Genomic DNA, 15049 nt, shown 5'->3' on the forward strand with positions numbered 1-15049 from the left:
TGGCATAAGGTAACTCCTCCCACGGGCCTTTCTCAGATAAACAATCTGGGAAGCTGCAAGAGAATGCATGTTGGAACAAAAAACCCCAACTCTCTTAATTTCATATATGCACTCATGGGGTCTGAACTTGAGGTGAGAGACCAGAAGCAAATCCTTGGGGTCACAGTAGACATCTCAAAGAAGATGTCAACCCAGTGTGCCATAGCAGTGAAAAAGGCAGATTTCATGCTAAGGATCATTAAGAAAGAAATTGAAAAGAAAGCTGCCAATATCATCATGCCATTACAGTATGGTACTGTCATGGAGTTCTACTCAATATTGATTCAGAGCGGACTCCATTGTATAGTTAGCAGAATAAAACACATTGCAGGATCCACAAAAATAGACCAGAGGCAATTGTATTTCATCCAGCAGAGCTTTCCTGCTACTGAAGGCAAATGAGCATAATGGTCACAAATCCAATACATTCAGGATTGGCACTGTCCATAAGAAATCCAATTGCAGCAGACTTAACTTAGACTTACAATAACTTATTATAAGTCTAAACCTTAACACTGTACATAATATGTACAGAACACCACAGCAGAAAGAGAAAGTGAAACCCAGGATCCTTCTGGCCTTACTATTGTAGTCAGCATGACCTTGACAGAAAGAGATAAGAGAACCAGTTTAAACCAGTTGTACTGAGCTTCTCTGAAGGAATAACCCAAACATCACAAACCTTCTGCTTGTTTCTTTCACACAGAGAAGCTTCCAAAACCCTCTTGAATTAATTAGAATAGGGAAGATCTCTACGTATCAGATCAATACTTTCTGTACTAAGAAATGTAAACTGACAGATACGACCACATTTGGAGAACTTGTGTACAGTTATGGTTGCCTCACCACAAAAAGGATCTTGTAGAGTTGGAAAAGGTTCAGAAAAGGGCCACAAAAAATTATCAAGGGGATGGAGCAACTCCCTTACAGAGAAATGTTGCAGAATTTGAGAAAAGGCGAGTAAGAGGCAACATGATAGAAGTTTAGGAAATTATGCATGGCATGAAGAAAGTGGATAGAGAAAGGTTTTTGTCCCTCTCTCATAACACTAGAACTCAGGGACATCCAATGAAGCTGAATGGTGGAAGGTTTAAGACAGATAAAAGTAAGGACTTCTTCATGTAGGCGCAGGTCAATTCTGTGTCCAGGGCAGCTGTTTTCAGCTCCATCTGGTATACAGGCTGAGACCCTATCTGACCACGGACTGCCTTGCCAGAGTGGTGCATGCTCTAGTTATCTCCCGCTTGGACTACTGCAATGCGCTCTATGTGGGGCTACCTTTGAAGGTGACCCAGAAACTACAACTAATCCAGAATGCGGCAGCTAGACTGATGACTGGGAGCGTCCGCCGAGACCAAATAACACCGGTCTTCAAAGACCTACACTGGCTCCCAGTATGTTTCCGAGCACAATTCAAAGTGTTGGTGCTGACCTTTAAAGCCCTAAATGGCAGAAGGAATGCGTAATTAAGAGGTAAAGATGGATGATTGTCAGAGAAGCTGAAGGAAGTCCAAAAAGAGAGAATTTGTTTGTTAAAAATTGGATAAAATTGTATATTTGTGTTGTAAAATAATAAAAAAAATTACAAAAAAAAAAATTAAAGCCCTAAATGGCGTTGGTCCAGTATATCTGAAGGAGCGTCTCCACCCCCATCATTCTGCCCAGACACTGAGGTCCAGTGCCTAGGGCCTTCTGGTGGTTCCCTCACTGCGAGAAGCCAAGTTACAGGGAACCCGGCAGAGGGCCTTCTTGGTAGTGGCGCCCGCCCTGTGGAACGCCCTCCCACCAGATGTCAGAGAGAAAAATAACTACCAAATTTTTAGAAGACATCTAAAGGCAGCCCTATTTAGGGAAGCTTTTAATGTTTAATAGGTTATTGTATTTTAATGTTCTGTTGGAAGCCACCCAGAGTGGCTGGGGTATAAATAAATTATTATTATCATTACTACTACTACTATTATTATTATTATTATTATTATTATTATTATTATTATTATATGTAGCACATATTTAAACTATGGGACTCGCTCCCTCAGGAGGCAGTGATGGCCAGCAACTTGGATGGCTTTAAAAGAGGGTTGGACAGATTCATGGAGGAGAAGGCGCTCAATGGCTACTAGCCATAATGGCTATTCTCTGCCCCCAAAGTTTGAGGCAGCAATGCTTCTGAATACCAGTTGCTGGAAGCCACAAGAGGGGAAAATGCTGTTGTGCCACGTTCTGCTCCCTGATTTCCCACAGGCATCTGGTTAGCCACAGTGAGAACAAGATGCTGAAGCAGATGGGCCTTTGGCCTGACTCAGGGGGCGATGCTTATATTCTGATGCTATTTTCGCAACCAGAGGCAGCCAGGACTCCTTGACCTCCCTAAGATGCATTATTTACTTGTATCTGCCCAAATGTTGGAGGAGACTCTTGAGAGTCCCATGGACTGCAAGAAGATCCAACCTCTCCATTCTTAAGGAAATCAGCCCTGAGTGCTCACTGGAAGGATAGATCGTGAAGCTGAGGCTCCAATACTTTGGCCACCTCATGAGAAGAGAAGACGCCCTGGAAAAGACCCTGATGTTGGGAAAGATTGAGGGACAAGGAGAAGGGGCGACAGAGGACGAGATGGTTGGATAGTGTTCTTGAAGCTACCAGCATGAGTTTGACCAAACTGCAGGAGGCAGTGGAAGATAGGAGTGCCTGGCGTGCTCTGGTCCATGGGGTCACAAAGAGTCAGACATGACTAAACGACTAAACAACAACAGCTGTCCAAATAATGCTGAACTCCAGGTCCCATCACCTCCCAGCCTTTGCCCTTGTGAGCTGCAGCTGTTGGAAATTGTAGTTCTGCAACATCTGGATGGCCACAGGTTTTCCTACCCCTGTTTTACACAATTTGTTTATTAGCATTAGACAACAATCCAGTGAGGTGGGACATGAGAGCTGCGCATGACCAGTCCCTTCTTAATTTTTACTTTCAGACAGGGCAGGTGTGTAGATGTGAAGGCAATACTTCAGACCTGACTTCCTCCATTCTGGTTAATCTTACAGAGAGTTTTGGGTATGAATGGGTTCTCTTTAAGGGACACCTCTTCCACCCACCCACTCATATTCTGATGCTCAGTTCAGGGTTCACAGTGGCATGTCCTTCTTCTGAACTTGTAGATGGGCTCAACTCGTAGACCTGGTTATGAACGGAAATGTGTCTTTCTGAATGAGTTTCTGTAGTGGAAAGAGGCATAATGGATGCTCTCTCTGATAGCTGTGTTATAAAAACTGTGAGTGTGAATTCAGCACATTGGTTTCTGCCTTGTCCCCACCCCCACCCCCCTGCTTGAGTTGCATGAAGTATCTGTGTACGTGTGGCTTTTTTGTTTTTTGCATAATGTCGCTAGAGCTTTTTGCTAATAGTCTGTTTTTCTTCACCTGTTAGACAATCAGTTTCTCATGGGAATTCCCAACACATTTTTTTTGCTAGCACAGTTTTTGTTGCAATCATAGCTTCCTGGTGATGTCCCAGTCTTTCAGCTAAGCTGAAAACATTTGCTTCCTAGGGGCGCTTAAAAATGAGAGGCAGAAAGTTCCATTTGTGTTGAAGATGATTTGGATTCTCTGAGATCTCTATAACAGCATGCATGCTTGTTCCCCTTAATACTGGCTGAAGTAAAACAAAAACTAGAAGGATGATCTCTCTCTTGAACTTTTTAGCAGTAGTTTTGTTCTATTTATAACTACCTGAGTTATCTTTCTTGCTAGCAGAGCAGCCCATAAGCTTAAGGGCTCAGCAGGGTCTCTAAATGCCTTCTCCCATGTCAAATGGTGCCGAGTCTCAAAACCAAACTTCACCGAATGAAACTTTAGCTTAGGATCCAGTTCAAAGGGTGGTGTACTCTTTCTCAGCAGCCTTCCTTAGTACCAGTAGTGTAGTGTCAGTTACCGGTGCCCAGGGTGGGCACACAAGCATGTGCACTGCCCAAGTGGGTACCATCCTAGCCCTTGCCACCACTGCTAGAGCAACCCCACCCATACCAGAGCAAAGCGGGGCCATGCTGAGCTGCCTGCCTGCCTGCCCACACAGGGGGGAGCACAGCTAGTTGGTGTGGCCCTTGGTGGGTGGAGAGGAACACCAGCTCTACTGGGGACGCGTGTGACCACCTACTTTGTGCCCTCTCAAAAACTGCGTGCCCGGGGCTCACACAACCCACACTACGTCCCTGCCTAGTACTCCCACCTGCCACCATCCCTTAAGCTCATGGAGTATAAGACTATCAATGCCACTGGTGGGAGGCTTTCTTATTTCAACAAGATTCCTCAGTGAAGATTTGCATCTTAGTAGGTATCTGTGTTTGGTTTTGAAAGATTTTTGCATATGCAATTGCGCTCTCTCTCTTTCTGTCATTGTGAAATTGCTTCAAGATGTCATTAATAAAAATTATAAAACTGCCACATCTGCAAGAAGACTAAGAGAGACCCATTCCCCCTGATATTCCAATGTTCTGCGTGATGGAGATTGCTTTGTAAAGATAATAATTCACTCATGAGATCCCCTCCTTACACTCTGAAGAAGTATAGTATGGGCACAAATGGACCCAGCTGAGAGTGAACTAGGGCAGAAGTGATCGCTCTTGCCTGGGAACAAATTGCGGCACAGCCAAGGCGCTCAGGCGATCTAGTTGACAAAGGTCAGTCATCTAGGTAATGAGCTGTCTGCTCTAAAGCTGGCTTAAAGATACAGCACACTGCACCCAGGTCATTGAATTGTCCACTGTGGTGAGCTGGGTGTGTTTAAACAGCACATAGCTGCCCCTTTAGCTAAGGTGACTGGTGCAAAGGAACCCAAACCAAACCAAGGACAGGTTCAGGTATTATAAACCTCAAAGTTTGATGTCAAGGCTTCCCAAACCGGTGACTTTCCTTGGCTCCTTGATGAGCTTAGAAAGTTTCCGTGGGCCTCCACCTAAATCATTCCAAATGTAAACCAAATAAAGTCAAGGAATATCAATATATCATCAACATTTCTTAGTGCTCAAGTGCCACGGCACCATGAAGGAGGGAATAAGGAAGCAAAGCAAGTGTAAATAATGAAACCATAATTTTTACCTTCTCTAATGAGATGGGTGGACCTGATGGGCTTTGACAAGTGTGTGAATACTGGGCTGGAAGTTTGTGAGTTTGTGTCTTAAGTCTAAGAATACCATTGTATTGTGGAATTGTCATATTAGATACAGAAGTTCCCTAACGACAAGGCAGGTGCACTCTGCACATGCCCATGCCAGTTATCTATGAGAATCTTAGTTCCTTATTAATTTTTTTTGCACTATACCTTATGAACCTCTTTACCAGCCCAGGCCCCTTTTGACCCCTGCACAGTCCCATCAGCCATATAGGTTGCCGGATAAGGTCAATGCCCATCTAGTTCAGCATCCTGCTTTAACAGTGGCCAACCCTAGTCTAAAGCTTATAAAGTTATTGTTACTGCTAGTATATGAAGCCCTTAACAACTTAGGGCCAGTCTACTTATGAAAATGTTTTTCTGTATATATGTCCATTGCTTCGATCTGCAGATATTACACTGTTACAGGTACCAAATAATGTTCATTCTGCATTTGTAAGAAGTTGATATTTTACTGTGGCAGCACCCACATTTTGGAACTCCTTGCCTTTTGACATCAGGCAGGTTTCTTCACTGTACTGTTTTTAGCACCTACTCAAAACATGTCCATTTAGACAAGCCTACTGTGCACATGTGGGGCGTGGGTGGCACTGTTGTCTAAATCACAGAGCCTAGGACTTGCTGATCAGAAGGTCGGCGGTTCAAATCCCTGCAACGGAGTGAGCTCCCGTTGCTCAGTCCCTGCTCCTGCCCACCTAGCAGTTCGAAAGCACCTCATAGTGCAAGTAGATAAATAGGTACTGCTCCGGCGGGAAGGTAAACAGCATTTCCGTGCGCTGCTCTGGTTCGCCAGAAGCAGCTTAGTCATGCTGGTCACATGACCCAGAAGCTGTACCCCAGCTCCCTCGGCCAGTAAAGTGAGATGAGTGCAGCAACCCCAGAGTCGGCCACGACTGGACCTAATGGTCAGGGGTCCCTTTACCTTTTACTGTGCACATGTGTTTTAAATCTGATTTTAGCCAATCACTGGTTTTAGTTACTATTTGAGTGTGTTAAATAGCTGCTTTAAACTGTTTTATTTATGATTTTATTGATTTATTCTTTTTTGTAAACCGCTTTTACAGTCAAGCAGTACATACATTTTATGAAAAGTTGGCAACCATTGAGCTAGTAACTTGAAACTTGCCATGCATGATCTGACTGATGGCATCCACAGATATGCCAAATTTCAGGTGCCTCTGATAAAAATTGCCACAAGTATAGGAAGTTTAAGAATGTTGAAAATGGACGTGCTGACCATTTTCACTCATTTTCTTAAACGGGCATTTCGTATACCTCACTCCAATTTTGGTGAGAGCTTACTGATTCACATTATTTATTATTGTCAGGGAAGGCAAGCTTTAATTCATTTTGTGAAGTTCCAAGCAGCGCTTAAAAACCACTCAAGCTTTTATTGCCCATTAAATCCTATGGCACCAACTACCTGCGACATGAGACACTGGATGCCGGTGTTTTGAAACATATTTTTTTGGGGGGTGGGGGACTTAATTGTTTGCAGAGGGCACCATCTAGTGGTTGACATGTGCAATACTTATTGCTTGGCTTATGGAATAGAACAGTGTGGTGCAGTGGTTACAGATGAAAGGTTGCTAATGTTTGTTTGTTTGGCCAGTGGGGGCATCTGGGAAATTCAGAACCTGCTGTGGACTTGGCATGCAAATCCTGCAATGGCACCCACCCACACCAGCCACTCACAGCCCCACACTTTCTAATGACTTGTTAGCGTTCTGTTTCATATGTATATATCATTCTGTAAACTGGAAATGTTGCACAGCTAATACTTGAAAGCACCCTGAACACCCGCTGGTGGCATGAGAGATTATGTAAACAGAGAGGGGAGGTCTTGATTCCTTAGCCAGCCCAGAGAAAGAGAAGAGGCAGCAGAGATTCTGAGAAACAAAGAGAGAGTTTTAGTGCAGGTAATTCTGAGATGGGATCTATTTCTGTGCATTTTGAGGTGATGTTCCTGTGGGAGAGAGGGTGAGATAAATGGTGGAGTGGATTTGTGCTGGTAGAGGAGAGGAGAGGCGATTGAGAGTTCCTTCAACAGGAATTGATTGGGGGGCATTGTGTGTGTCTGTGTGTGTGTGTGTGTGTGTGTGTGTGTGTGTGGAGTTGTCCTCCGCAGGAATCCTTTTGTGATTAGCCACCCCCGAACACAGCAGTCATTTTCTGGTATTGCCTATGGCAGAATGTGCCCACAGGCCTGAAAAAGGTGGGGGTTTTTTTTAGTCAAATCTGGGGTTTGGAGAGAGGCATGAAACAGCTGGGGATGGTTGAATAAACTGGGTTTTGTGAATAGCTGGTCAATAGCCAGACCTTGAGACTGAATTATTATTGCTCTTTGGAAATGATCTGGAAGCTTCACCTAGTGCAGAACACAGCTGCCCAACTGTTGACAGGTTCAAGGTCATGGCATGTGGGTGTGTTTTGTATGCAGTTTTAAAAATGTTAATGTTTTGTGTGTGTTTCTTTTTCTTTTTCTCCATGGTAAAATGTCTTTAAATTTGTGGTGTTAAGAATAGGTCACTTGGAGACCTCTTCTTCTTCTTCTTCTTCTTCTTCTTCTTCTTCTTCTTCTTCTTCTTCTTCTTCTTCCTTCTCCTCCTGGAGCCAGCTTGCAGTGGTGAATTAGTTTTGTTTCCTGGCATAGGTACACCCCATTGTCCATTTGTTACCCTGGCTTCTAGATTTTGGAGGTGACTCCTAAATCCAATGTGTGGCAGCTGTGAAAAGGGAAAATGTTCATGCCAGGAATCATTAGGAAAGGAACTGGGGGGTGGGGGACCCTGCCAATATCATAATGCCATTATACAAATCTATGGTGTGATAGCATTTGGAATACTATGCTCCAGAGCTAATTACTCTTATCACAGATTTAGTCCTAGCAATGCCATTTATTATTTGTAGTAGTGCGAAAGCATTTGGATTTTTATTTGCCTTTCCCCTAAACACATACCTTTTGAAAGAGAACTCTTAAAAAATCAACACACAACGAGGTGATTTTTAATTGACATTAAATTGTGTAACTCAAGAGTAAATTGCCAGGTTGAAGCTGACATGCCATCCATAACAGGTGTCTTGGGAGGATTCCTAGGTGCGTTAAGGGTTTCTATTTAAAACTGTGCCATATGGGTAATGATGTCTACGTTTGAGCAAATTAATTCAGGCAGCCGGAACACCACTTCAGCTTAAACGCCTGGCAATTCTTGCACTGCCTCAGACAGGTTTATGCAAACTCCTTTGTCTCGAATGCCCCCCTTTGCTCCTTTTAATATTGCAAATGGCTAAAAATGCAGTTCACAGATTGGAAATATATCTAACGGTGAATGGGATCATCACTGCTGAGTCACCCCTACAGGAGGCATTATAATAATGGGCTATTGTTGGAAAGGATAAAGGAAGGAGGAGAGAAGATAATAAATATATGTTGGGGGGAAATCGCATAATTCCTAGGTGGGCTTTGGGCGAGTTGGGAAGCTGCAATGATGCATGCAGCCCATTGGGCCAGGATGGGTGGGTGATAGGCAAAGCCAGGGCTAACAATATTGGTATTTATACAAGCTAATGGTGAAAGTAATTGGATTTCTGTTGCAACAAAGCAGGTCCCAAAGCCATTTCTCAGGAGGTGGAAGCTCAGAGTGTGGAAGCTCAGAGGCAAATATAGCTTGCTCAGGAAGTGTGGAAGCTTAGGGGCAAATATAGCTTGCTCAGGAAGTGTGGAAGCTCAGAGGCAAATATCTTGCTCAGGAAGTGTGGAAGCTCAGAGGCAAACAGCTTGCTCAGGAAGTGTGGAAGCTCAGAGGCAAATAGCTTACTCAGGGAGTGTGGAAGCTCAGAGGCAAATAGCTTGCTTGGGAAGTGTGGAAGCTCAGAGGCAAATATAGCTTGCTCAGAAAAATGAGTGCAGGCTGCAATTGTATACAGTGGAGGGTGATTCATTAGCACAATTGGGACACTGTCCCCATCAACCTCAGCCCATCTCCAGCCATCCCTCCACTTACCTGTCTTCTTACTTCTGACCAGTACAGACATGGTCATGCCTATACGCTTCCTCCTCCTTTGTGGATCTCCTTCAGTTTGCCCATGCACATCGGTATCAATCACTGTTGCCACCATCTAAGCTCATGGCAATGAAAGAAAGGCCGTGGCCCCTGTTCCAGTCAAGCACAAACACTTTGAAGCCCTTGTAGAACTTAGCAGCAATGAGGATCGGACAAAATTAGCTGGCTCTGCCTGTCATTGGCTCTGCCACCACCTACAGTTGGTATGCCTATCTTCTGCCCCACCAGCCCCAGTGGGCACCACTGGTGGTCAGCAAACCGGGGTTACCAGATGATAGTCTTCCTCACTTTGGCAGTGTGTCCTGAAAACATGTGCTCTGTTTTGTCTTATTCTGGGTGTCAGGGCCTTCCAGAACAGCAGAAAACAAGCTTGCACCATCTTCCATGTGAAAGCCCTTCAGATATTTGAAGATGGCTATCGTGATACTTCTTAGTCTTCTCTTCTCCAGGCTAAACATACCCAACTCCCTCAACCATTTGTCAAAGCCCCCCCTTTATGAATGTTGTTTATCCTGGAGAAGAGAAGGTGATTGAGATTTGAAGTCACCTTCAAATATCTCTAGGACTGGCACATGGAAGATGGAGCAAGCTGAGAGGAGGGCCTGAACTAGTGGAGTCAAATGGCGAGAAAGGATATTTCAACAAAACATTAGGAAGAACTTCCTGGTGGTGAGAGCTGTTCAACAGTGGAATGGACTACCTTGGAAGGTGGTGAACTCTCTTTCACTGGAGATTTTTAAAGAGACGTTGGGTGGGCATCTGTCAGGTATTCTTCAGTTGTGATTCCTGCATTGCAGGAGTTTGATGACCTTTGAAGTCCCTTCCAACTCTACAGTTCTACAACTCTATGATTCTACATCAGGAAGGGAGGAGATGTCAGGGATGAGGGCGGTCACTGCTTCTCTTGTGAGAGTGTTTAAGGGTGAGGGGTTTTTTGCAAAAGTACCTTCGTGGTTATAGGGACTGTGGTGCAGCAAGGCAGGTACATGAATTCGGGCCTCTTCTTGTGCTTTGCTCTAGGATCAAACTAAGAAGTCAATCTGTAAGAATTCAATCTCTTATCTTCTCATAGCTGCTCATAGCTTTCCCTTTTGGAAAGTCGATGAGAAGTTTGTCCCTAAAGGAATGGTATTACAGAGTCTGGCTGCTGACGCCAGCTGGCAAGTTACGCAGCAGTGCAGACTGGCTAGGAGAGACATGGAGCATGACGCATTTGAAGCAACCTGGACACCCTTTCTTGCATTTATTAATTCCAACCCAGGGGAACACTAAACTGTCTCTACTTCACCAATCATTTTGGGAAGGATTCTTGGGTTGAACTATAAATCTATATGTGTGAATATGCTTTGTTTATGTACATTGCATAAGGGACGTAGGAAGGTGCCTTATATTGAGTTTAAATCTTGGCCCATCTGTCACAGTATTGGCCACACTGACTGGCAGCAGCTCTCTGGGGTGTCAGTCTAGATTCTCTCTCAGCCCTAATGGGAGATGTCGGGGATCGAACCTGGAAGCTTCTGCAAGTAAAACAGGCGCTACAGGCCTTCCCCCACAAACTGCATGATTTGTAGACAGCTAGATGTGGAGCACACTAGAGCTGGGTGATATATCGTCCAAAACCAGTTTGAAGTCCAAATCGTTCTATAGGTTTCATTATTTTCGACCTGGGAATATATCACAAATCATGATGTGTGTGTGTGTGTGCGTGCGTGTTTGTGTGCTATGCAAAAAATCATGACACAGGGAAAACTGTGAAACCAGCCCATACCTCTACATATTTCACACATCATGATATATCAGTATATCATGATATACTGATTTCACACATCATGATATATCAGTATATTGTGATGCTTAGCTGGTGATATATTGCAGTGTTGAAAGCCAGATATCACCTAGCCCTTATGTTCACCTCTACAGTACATAGTTCCATCCTTATTTCAGATGTTGTGATATTTTGGTATATCAGTGTTTAGCTGGTGATAAATCATGATGTTGAAAAACAGATATTGCTCAGCCCTAGTCACGTCCTTCACTTTCAATGGGTCTACTCTGCAAAAGACTAGCATTAGATACAAGTCATTGAATGTGGTCTAAGAACTCTGCAGTTTTTATAGGTTTGTGAGTTTCCCCCCTTGTTTCCTTAAATGGTGATTACAGAAATGAATAATGCACCGAGGGGAACAAAATGCAGCCATTTTTAAATGTTTTATTTACAAGCTGTGTCCCCCCCCCCCGCTCCCCCAGCCGGGATCATCTGAGCGCTTAACCATGCATCCCCATTCTCATTTTAGCACATCATTGAATATGCATCTGAAAGCTATGATCTGTACCTGTGACTAAGGTCCTATATAATTAGGAGGAAGTGTTTTTTATGTCCCACAGTGATCTCAATAGCAGACCTCTCATAGCAAACTCTTTTCTTTTTATAGTCTTGTGTTATTAAGCTCAGTGTGACTTGACAACACTTTCCTCTGTATTGCTAAAAAGGACTCTGTGCACAGAACCACAGGGTAGGTTTTTGATGCTGAGTCATCCAGAAGGTTTTGGGGTTGTTGTTGTTGGGTTTTTTTAAAAAAAAATGCAAGTCATTTATTAGTGTTCATGCAATTTTAATGTAGGCCTTTTATTATTATTTTTCTGCATCTCACTTATCACAATACTGCTGTTGGGGGGTGGAGACTCTCAAAATTGACTTTGTGGCAGCAGCTCTGGAAGGGGAACTGGCTTGTTTACATTTTCTGTCTGGGGGGGGTTGTTCCCCTTATACCCCCAGGGTGCATATAAGTTGCATCCAAGGCTAGTCCTAATTGGAGCAGACCTGTTGAAAATTCAGTGGGTCTACACAGAGCATGACTTAGTTTAGGGTTGGCATACGTCTGGAATTTCCTGGACAAAGCCTTGTTCTCAGCATCTGGGTGGAAATCACTGAAATGTCTATGAAAACCCAGACATATGGCAGCCCATGTCGGAAGTGTAGATCTTGACGAATTTCATTAAACTGAATTTTTAGATTTTGCATGTCTGGATTTTTGCTTTTTGAAATACGGCAATCCGGACTTAGTTGGATGCAACCCAATGTATCTTGCTTTCATTTGAAAAGCTGTGTGGTCAGAGAGTGGTTCAAAGACAAAGAACCCAATGGAGGCTGGTTCATTAGGGTGAATGAGGCACTGCCCCAACCTACCCACCTTCTTAGGTAAAGGTAAAGGGACCTCTGACCATTAGGTCCAGCCGCAGAAGACTCTAGGGTGGTGGCGCTCATCTCGCTTTATTGGCCGAGGAAGCCAGCGTACAGCTTCCGGGTCATGTGGCCAGCATGACTAAGCCGCTTCTGGCGAACCAGAGCAGCACATGGAAACGCCGTTTACCTTCCCGGTGGAAGGTACCTATTTATCTACGTGCACTTTGACATGCTTTCGAACTGCTAGGTTGGCAGGAGCAGGGACCAAGCAATGGGAGCTCACCCCGTCGTGGAGATTCGAACCACCGACCTTCTGATCAGCAAGCCCTAGGCTCTGTGGTTTAACCCACAGTGCCACCCGTGTCCCTACCCACCTTCTTACTTACAACCAATTCAGGAAGTGGCACTGACTGTGAGCTTCCTTCTCCTTATTCTCAGTGTTGCCCTTGGCTGTGCCTGTCCTGGGCTCCACCTCCCTTGTTTTCCCTGCTTTCTACCTTACTAGTCCCACTGGGCACCAACCATGACTGAAAGACCCCTCAGAAGTGGCACCTGGACAGTAAACTGAGTAGGCACACAGCTCAACTGCTCACAGTCTTTCTCGCTATGGTGAGAGATATATTGGGGAAGTATCTGACAATACAGTGGTACCTCGGGTTAAGTACTTAATTCATTCCGGAGGTCGTTCTTAACCTGAAACTGTTCTTAACCTGAAGCACCACTTTAGCTAATGGGGCCTCCCGCTGCCGCCACACTGCCAGTGTGCAATTTCTGTTCTCATCCAGAAGCAAAGTTCTTAACCCGAGGTACTATTTCTGGGTTAGCGGAGTCTGTAACCTGAAGTGTATGTAACCTGAGGTACCACTGTATAGATCTGCTAGTGCAAGAGAGTGACAATGTGGGGAAGCTGATGAAACTGTAGACCTGTGGGGCAGAATGAACTAGAATAAACTGCATGAAAGAAGGGAAGAGGGGGACCAGTGGCTCAGCAGAGCTTGAAATGCATATTCCATGGGGGGGTTTTTTGGGGGGGGAGAGGTGGCCCCTCTGGTCCAGTGTCCTCACATCCTTCCAAGACATTCTTGAAGTTACTTCAATGCCTTAATTGGCTTTCATATCCCGCCCCCCTTTTCTGATTCAGTTAGCATTAACTTAAACAAATTACATGTTTTAACTAACTACTAAGTTTGGTACTCCTTTTTTAAAATCAATTTTGCATGGTCTTCAGTCACTGTTAATAGGGTTAGAGAGTTGCTGCAGTTAAGCTCATGTCAAGTTTATTTCTGGCATAAAAAGTATGAATGAATTTTGGGGCAGGATTGTATGCCTTCCTCACGGGCTGATACAGTTTACAATTAGGGTTGCCACGTGTCCTCTTTTTCCAGAACACATCCTCTTTTTCAGGGGTAAAATTTCTGTCTGAATGGATTTTTTAAATTTGCCAAAATGTCTTTGACTATACTTTCTGGATGAGATATTGACATAACTGGTGGATGAAGACTTGCTTTCCTCTTCTCTTCTCCTGCCCAGCTCAGCAATATATCACAGCTTCTATAGCCTACAAAGTAAAGGTAAAGGGACCCCTGACAGTTAAGTCCATTCGCGAACATCTCTGGGGTTGTGGCGCTCATCTCGCTTTACAGGCCAAGGAAGCCGGCGTTTGTCCGCTCTGCAGACAGTTTTTCCAGGTCATGTGGCCAGCATGACTAAGCCGCTTCTGGCGCAATGCAACACCGACACCAGAGCAGCGCACGGAAACACCATTTACCTTCCCGCCAGAGCAGTACCTGTTTATCTACTTGCACTTTTTGGTGTGCTTTCGAACTGCTAGGTTGGCAGGAGCAGAGACCGAGCAACGGGAGCTTACCCCATTACCCCATCACAAGGATTCGAACTGCCAACCTTTTGATCGGCAAGCCCAAGGCTCAGTGGTTATAGTAGGGGTATTTAAAATGAGAGTCGTCATAGCATCCCATTTTTTTGCTTTTCAAAACATGGCAGCCCTATCTTATACATGGGGGCGCCTTATACATGGAAAAGTACAGTATAAGGAATAAAGTGGTATCTCGAGCAATCTGGTCTTGGGCTGTTTATATCCTTATATATGAGCAGTAACACCCTGAACCTGACTCAGTAGCAAATTGGCAGCCAGTGAGCATCCTGTAAGTAAAGTACTATATGATGGCAGTAGTAGTCACAAGCAAACTAACCACTATGTCCTGCACCAACTAAGCACATTACAGTAATCCAGCCTTGAGGTTGTCAGTGCATGGACAACTGCAACATTAGCAGCAAATATCTTCCCAATGTAGAATGGGTTACTTGGTATTCAACTTCTGGCTGAAGACTTGCTTTCCCTCCTCTCTTCTCCTGTCTCGCTCAGCAATATATTACAGCCTCTATAGCCCACATATAGTAGAGGTGTTTAAAATGAGAGTTGTCAGAGCATCCTCCTTTTTGCTTTTCAAAATATGCCAACCCGAATCTATGTCTGTTATGAGCATTGATGTCTGCCTTGCTTGATCTGATGGAGGCTATTTTTTCCCTACCTTCACTGTCAGAGGTGGTATGCCTCTATTACCAGTTCCTGGGGTGTTCATT

General features: G+C 44.4%; 1 protein-coding gene across 4 annotated transcripts in view; it reads left to right on the plus strand.

Annotated features, from left to right (window-relative positions):
• The window catches only part of CALN1 (calneuron 1), a 139857-nt gene that overhangs the window by 71786 nt on the left and 53022 nt on the right, over positions 1–15049 (plus strand). The window lies entirely within an intron of this gene.

The sequence above is a fragment of the Podarcis pityusensis genome, assembly GCF_964106645.2.
Source record: "Podarcis pityusensis genome assembly, chromosome: 15".
NCBI lineage: Eukaryota > Metazoa > Chordata > Lepidosauria > Squamata > Lacertidae > Podarcis > Podarcis pityusensis.